The sequence below is a fragment of the Aplysia californica genome, unplaced genomic scaffold, assembly GCF_000002075.1.
Source record: "Aplysia californica isolate F4 #8 unplaced genomic scaffold, AplCal3.0 scaffold00091, whole genome shotgun sequence".
Lineage (NCBI taxonomy): Eukaryota > Metazoa > Mollusca > Gastropoda > Aplysiida > Aplysiidae > Aplysia > Aplysia californica.
This window is the reverse complement of record NW_004797361.1, coordinates 351,267-358,896: the sequence shown is the minus strand read 5'-3', so window position 1 is coordinate 358,896 and position 7,630 is coordinate 351,267. Positions and strand designations below refer to the sequence as shown.

The window sequence follows — 7,630 nt, the reverse complement described above, 5'->3', positions numbered from 1 at the left end:
ATCCACTATACAATGACTGTCTATCACATCCACTATACAATGACTGTGTCTATCACATCCACTATACAATGACTGTCTATCACATCCACTATACAATGACTCTATCACATCCACTATACAATGACTGTCTATCACATCCACTATATAATGACTGTCTATCACATCCACTATATAATGACCGTACCTGAGCCACACACTTGTCTATCACAATCGTTCACAACCACGTTTCACCTCCAGACAACGGCTGCCGTGGACAACTTCGACTGTATCAAACTATCTAAGCAATTTCAGAGATTGAAAAGTTGATCAGCACAATCCCAGAAGTAAAAGAAACAGGAGAAGATTTCAAAGCCAAATCACACAACTGTATCATCTGTGATATCGACAGTGGCAATCAATGCAAGTCCCTCATGCCAAGCGTTGAAGGCTTTTATATATCGCCATTTCCAAAGAGCATCCTAATTACTCACAATCCCACCCACACAAGTGTGAGGCAGAAACCTATGATGATCACTTATTATTTATGGGTACCCTACCTTATAACAGCAGTCAGTCAAAACACAAACATGTGTTTAAGTTTAAGTAGCATGATTAGATCCTTTTTGTTCAAGAACCATCATAAAAAAATCAGTCGTCAAAAAACTTGGGTCTACAAAACGATGTCCTTATGCCCTGTCTCTCGGAGTTCAGTAATCATATCACTACCGTACAAAAAATGTCAGTTATCACATAAGATTTGCCACATATTTTCTTGAGCATCACAGGGTATCTTGAAAGGATAATTTTAAATTAGTCTGAGGGGGTCAACGCTGACGTAACATTAGTTTATCTGTCTTCTTGATCAGCGCTGTGTCGTTAACTTGAACACAAGGATAGTATGAGTCAGAGGACGAATGAGTGTGTGTGTTTGTTACTGTGTGTTTGTCAGTGTGCGTGCAGTGTTTACCAGGGGCGCTTTTAACATAATTATAGCAATCAGCAACTGCAACTGTGGTGTCACTGTTAGGAACTTTGCTATCACAAGCAAGAACCCCCAGTTCCATTCACAAGGGGGAGACTTTTATTGAGTATCTCTGTCTTTCTGAGGGGATGTTGTATTCTTCTCAGCCCAGGTCTGTCTTTCTGCGGGGATGTTGTATTTGTACAGGTGATTGTTTGAGACAGGTAGCCGTTAGAGCAGGTATAACTGTACTGTACCGTTGCTCACTCACTGGCCAGTTAGTCCAGCAGCTTGAGTCCACACAAAGAGCTCTCACCGTCAAACACGAGGAATCATAAGCACTGGTTTTTTGCTATTGGAAATTTGATCATTCTTATTACTACTTTTTTAAATACCATACATGGACTTGTTTTAGCATTGCATTTCCAGTTAAATAAATCGGTATGTTTCACAAGTGAAGTATAAGGCGATATCTCACACGTGAAAGATAAGCAAAATGTGCATAAATGTGAGGCAGCAGGAGGAAACCAGGCACTTGTCAAAATAAGGAAATCGAAGAAAAAGGCATTTTCCCACCATTCAAGTGAACCGGGATTACATCAGAGTGCAGTGATGTATTTTACTGCCATGAACAAGTCTATATTCTAACCACAACATTACTCATATTTTTAAAAAATATATACATAGATAGTGTCAATTGCCACCGAGTGACGCGGTGGCAATGGACAAAAATTGACAGCAGCGTCAATTGCCACTGAGTATATTGGAGCTCTTTTGCGTTGGTGAGTATAGATCTAGTCTATCTATTGTGCTCGAGTGCTCAGTGTTGTGCTTTCGCCTCTCTGTCCCTTTGTGTGTGTGTGTGTGTGTGTGTGTGCGTGTGTGTGTGTGTGTGTGTGTGTGTGTGTGTGTGTGTGTGTGTGTGTGTGTGTGTGTGTCTTTTCCTGCCCCCCGTCCCCCGATTTATGTTCCCCGCTATAACGTGAATTTCTGCTTGAGTTTGTGTGCGTTTGTGACCTTCGACTTCTAGAATTGCCTGTGTTGGTTCGACATCAAAGTGTAGGCTTAGGCTAGCCTAGATCTAGATGTAGGCCTACGTCTCATTGAAAACACGCCAAGTTGGTACCGTAGCTCTAAACTAGATGCTCGTCCAATGAAATTAGTAGAGAACAAATTGACCCATTAGACACACATTATGAATAGAAGCTAAAGATAAGCCAAGCTTAGTGTTGTTATAGGCTTGACACCGCGTCACTCGGTGGCAATTGACGCTACCGTCAATTTTTGTCAATTGCCACCGCATCACTCGGTGGCAAATGACGCTACATATATGCAGTTTCTAAATTTATCAACTTTTGAATGGTACATTTTCTGCTTGCTTTGCCTGCTTACGTTATTATTGTTTTGTTTGGGGTTTATTCCCTCGAGGGAGACATAAAGATAGCACAACATGGAACTAGTGTGGATGAAAACAAGAAGAAAAAACAATCCAGATTTTGTCCAATCGACTCTGACTCTTGACGGGCATGAAAATTTTGTTTTCATGTGAGACTCTTGAATGAACCCTCTTGTCCACTTGACTGGTCATTGAACTTTAAAATTGTTGGTCCAGACATATTTGGTCAGCTGATATCAGTATGGTAATGGCAAAAAATGTACTACACTCGTTATGGAGGTAGATCATGACTTATCTTACTTGTGAAATTGCCAACCACTCTTTGAAACTTGTGACAACAACATGGCAATTTCACTCGTAGGATAAATCATGATCTCCCACCATTCATGTAATTAATCCGTTATCATTTCTACGTGTCGGAAGCAAATAAAAAAGAAAGAACATGACAAAAAAAAGAATCAGTTAGTTGATTAATTCAATTAAGATTTTTGAAACTATCACATTTTTTCAGTTTGTACATATCTTCTTATCAAAATTTGGTATCATTTTACTCATAGACCTGTCTCAAGCTAGCACTTTTGATTTCTTGTTTATTTTTATTAGCCTTACACAAATTTTGACTTTATCACTGCAAATTATTAATTTATATATGAGATTATGGGTATTTTTATGTGTGTGTTCTGCAGCAAAAATGACGGTAATACCCCTCAAAACATTGCATCTGCGTGCGCGGGTCTAAAAGTAAAAATTTACCTCTATTACGTAGGCCTAGATCTAAATGAAAGTGCTCTGCCTAAACGGCAAAAATTGTCTGGGATCAGAAACAAATTCTCAGCCTGTCACTGCAATTTTCTAGAAGTGTCTGATTGCGAGATCTCTGGAACTGTTAATACTGTCTGATCACCAAGAGCTAAATTAGGTATTTTTTTACTTTCCCTCCCGTCTCACACTTAGCTACCAGTTGTCCATTTTCTACTAAATATTGAGGCATTTTTGAACACGAATATCAACTTCATTTCCGTCGCAAATTAATATAGATCTCTAGTCTTTGAAACATTTCATCTGCTCTTTATCGAGATAGACGTGCTTTGGACCAATTGGGGGTTCCAGGGGGCCCCCCGTGGCAAAAGAAAATCTGGGGGTGCCCCCCTGTTTTAGATCTAGATTTGAAATTTTCTTGAAAATAATTGATTTGCGACAGTTTTAGTGGCTTTATGTGAGATCCTCAACAAACAGTACTGCAGTTAGACCCCAGAAGCAGTGCATCTGAGTGCGGGAGTGAAAGTAAAAATTTACCAATCTTTATTCTGTCTGATCGCAAGATTTCTGGAACTCGATCTTGATAAGATGAAGAACATAAAAAAACAAAGCTACACTGTACAGTTTCTTACAACAGAGAAAACAATGCTTTGGCCACATACTGCAGCATGACTGAGCAAGCTCAGCCTGATTAATCTGAGATAAAATTCTAGATAAAAATAGAACAACGAGTCTTAACAGACAGTGGAAGAGGAATCCACACTGATTATAGATCTAGATTCTAGATCTAGATCTAGATCTAGATCTAGATCTAGATATCTAGATCTAGACTACTTCATCATTTCAATGAATGATAGTTAGACAGTCTCTGTCTCTCAAACACACACACACTCACAACACCGTACCCACTCACACACACACACAAGTAACTTCAGTGACACACAAATATTGCACATGCAACGATTGACAGCAGAACAAAATCGACACGCTTATATATTTGCGTATATTATATAACTTTACTTTATACTGGGCCTTGGGATGGTAGACTCTAGATTCTAGATCTAGATATCTAATTAATTCCGAGGACATCGTAGCATGTTCGTCATAGATCTACCAAACAAAACCCCAAACAAAATAGACAGTAACAATCCAGCTTACCATTTTGCGGATCTTGTTTAATCTCTGCAATCTGACATTCGCCTAGAGATCTGGTCATGAGACCTGCAGAGATTTGGGAACTTTGCAGACGACTTCTGTTTGTTCATCATGTGATTCGGAATCGCGCAACAACATTTCAACGGGGTATCGATGTCGTTACATATAGAAATATCGAACTTTCTCTGTGGGTGGTTGGTGGGTGCTCTGGTGTGGTTTGCTCGAGGACCTTGCTCAAACATCTATCCTCCTTTTATCTCTCCTCCTTCTTTTTCGTGTTTGTTACTCTCTTGTAACACATGTAATCTTCGGCATTTATATGACATTATTTCTTTGCAAACGCCGTAAAACTCTGACTAAAACAAAAACAACTTTTTCACCAGGAAAGTGCAGTATCTTCTCTCTTCTGTCTGTGTTATGTAGACTCTTTGTTTATAATCAAACAAAAGAGAGGTGTTGTTTATTTTAAGGTCTTTTCAGACCTAGATGTTAAACTATGAGAATGAAATACATTATAATCAGTTTGTACCGAGTTTCGATGGGACAATTAGGCCTCTATACAACAGGACAAGTAAAAAATCTTTGCCTCGGCTAGGCCTTGTAGGCTAGGGCCTACCATGGGCCTACTGAAAAAAACAACGACTTTCCCAATATCGATATTGGACACGGCCCACGGGTCGACACAGAGGGCACCGAGTACGGGGGGTGGGTGCCGTGGGAGACACAATAGACCAAGATCTAGACCAAAGATCGTATAACATAATATAAGTCAGGTACTTAATACCATGTACATGTTTACACGATCTTTGCTAGACCAAGGCTAACCTGCAAAGTAGACCTAGAATTTAGCTCTAAGATATAACTTCTTTTTACCTCCTCCCGGCAAATCATACAATCGAATCTACCTATTGTGCAGTATTATAATAGACAGAATATAAAGGCAGGGGTTGGGTCAGTGTGTTTACTGTTTGATGAAAAGTTTTGTTTTTTGATCCCCAGTTAGATATCTAGTTCTTGGTGAGAGCGGAGAGGGCAGTTCAAACAGTTGATCCAGTGTTGTGGTTACGTGCAACAGTGGCTCCACTCTATAGCCGAATTAGATCTATTTGCATAATTTTTGTTTTCTGTCGCTTTTATCGGAACAGTTTAATTAATCCATGAAACAAGTCCAGGACTCTCTCTCTCTCTCTCTCTCTCTCTCTCTCTCTCTCTCTCTCTCTCTCTCTCTCTCCCAATGTGCTTGTGTGTGTGTGTGTGTGTGTGTGTGTGTGTGTGTGTGTGTGTGTGTGTGTGTGTGTGTGTGTTTTAGGCCTATTTTCTCTAGAAGAGAGGCGTGTAAGGCTTGGGGGGGGGGGGGGGATAATATGTTCCTTATAATATAGCCTACACGTGATGTAGATGTTCTAGATGGTCCACACCTGTCACACAGTGGCTGCGTCATTGACTGCACGCTGATGGCGCACAGTCTCGAGATCTAGGCCCAGATTCTATAATATTATATTGTTGTTGTTGTTGTTGTTGTTGTTGTTGTTGTAGGCCCTTTGCTACAGCTACTGCCAGTTCTGTTGATGGGTTTTTGTTGTTGTTGTTGTTGTTGTTGCTGTTGTTGTTTTGTTTGTTGTTGTTGTTGTTTTGTTTGTTGTTGTTGTTGTTGTTTTGTTTGTTGTTGTTTTTTTGTTTGTTGTTGTTGTTTTGTTTGTTGTTGTTGTTTTGTTTGTTGTTGTTGTTTTGTTTGTTGTTGTTGTTTTGTTTGTTGTTGCTGTTTTGTTTGTTGTTGTTTTTTTGTCTTGCTGTTTTAATTGAATGATTGACTGATTCGCCTTCTTGTATACTGCCGCTAATTCTATTTCTTTTTTAAAATACGGGTAGTTATAATTTCAATTAATTAAATTATAGTTTGTAATGAATTGTACACGCATATCTAGGTTGCTGGTTTTGTTCGTTTTTTGTTGTTGTTTTTTGTTTCTGTTCCGACCTGTAGAAGTAGAAACTGGCAGTCTAGCACGTGCTGTATGGTACTCGTCATCTTTGTAAGCAGCTAACATGTGATCCCTACGTGTGGGAGTTAACACATGAATGTGACCCCTGCTTGTGGGAGTTAACACATGAGTGTGACCCCTGCTTGTGGGAGTTAACACATGAATGTGACCCCTGTGTGGGAGGTAAACACATGACCCTGTGTGTGGGAGACAACACATGACCCTGTGTGTGGGAGTTAACACATGGCCCTGTGTGTGGGAGTTAACACATGACCCAGTGTGTGGGAGTTAACACATCACCCTGTGTGTGGGAGTTAACACATGACCCAGTGTGTGGGAGTTAACACATGACCCTGTGTGTGGGAGTGTGTGGGAGTTAACACATGACCCTGTGTGTGGGAGTTAACACATGACCCAGTGTGTGGGAGTTAACACATCACCCTGTGTGTGGGAGTTAACACATGACCCAGTGTGTGGGAGTTAACACATGACCCTGTGTGTGGGAGTGTGTGGGAGTTAACACATGACCCTGTGTGTGGGAGTTAACACATGACCCTGTGTGTGGGAGTTAACACATGACCCTGTGTGTGTTAGTGTGTGGGAGTTAACACATGCCTGAGTCTGTCTAGCATCCTACTCCAGTCACATGACTGAGTCTGTCTAGCACCCTGTGTCACATGACTGAGTCTGTCTAGCACCCTGTGTCACATGACTGAGTCTGTCTAGCACCCTGTGTCACATGACTGAGTCTGTCTAGCACCCTGTGTCACATGACTGAGTCTGTCTAGCACCCTACTCCAATTACTGAGTCTGTCTAGCACCCTACTCACTCCAATCACTGAGTCTGTCTAGCACCCTACTCCGGTCACATGACATTTTCAGGTCAGCAGAATTTTTTTTTTCGCGTGCCCGGAATGCGATAATGGACGGCACAGATTTGGAGAGTCTGATAGAAAAAACTGTTGTACTTTCTCATGTCTGTGGGGATCAAGCCAAGCTTTTGTACTTTCTCATGTCTGTGTGGATCAAGACAAACTTTTGTACTTTCTTATGTCTGTGGGGATCAAGCCAAGCTGTTGTACTTTCTCATGTCTGTGGTGATCAAGCCAAGCTGTTGTACTTTCTCATGTCTGTGGGGATCAAGCCAAGCTGTTGTACTTTCTCATGTCTGTGGTGATCAAGCCAAGCTGTTGTACTTTCTCATGTCTGTGGGGATCAAGCCAAGCTGTTGTACTTTCTCATGTCTGTGGCGATCAAGCACCTATCAGCACAGCGCCATTCTACTGTCCATTGATAGCCTACGTCTATATACGTTCTTCTACTGTCCATTGATAGCCTACGTCTATATACGTTCTTCTACTGTCCATTGATAGCCTACGTCTATATACGTTCTTCTACTGT

General features: G+C 40.9%; 1 protein-coding gene across 1 annotated transcript in view; it reads right to left on the bottom strand.

The window, feature by feature from the left end:
* Positions 1-4,360, bottom strand: part of LOC101855008 — a 74,564-nt gene extending 70,204 nt beyond the window's left edge. The window contains exon 1 of the mRNA XM_013080551.2: positions 4,254-4,360. The gene's annotated coding sequence lies outside the window, so the exon portion shown is untranslated. The remainder of the gene's footprint in view (positions 1-4,253) is intronic.
* Positions 4,361-7,630: the final 3,270 nt, after the last annotated feature.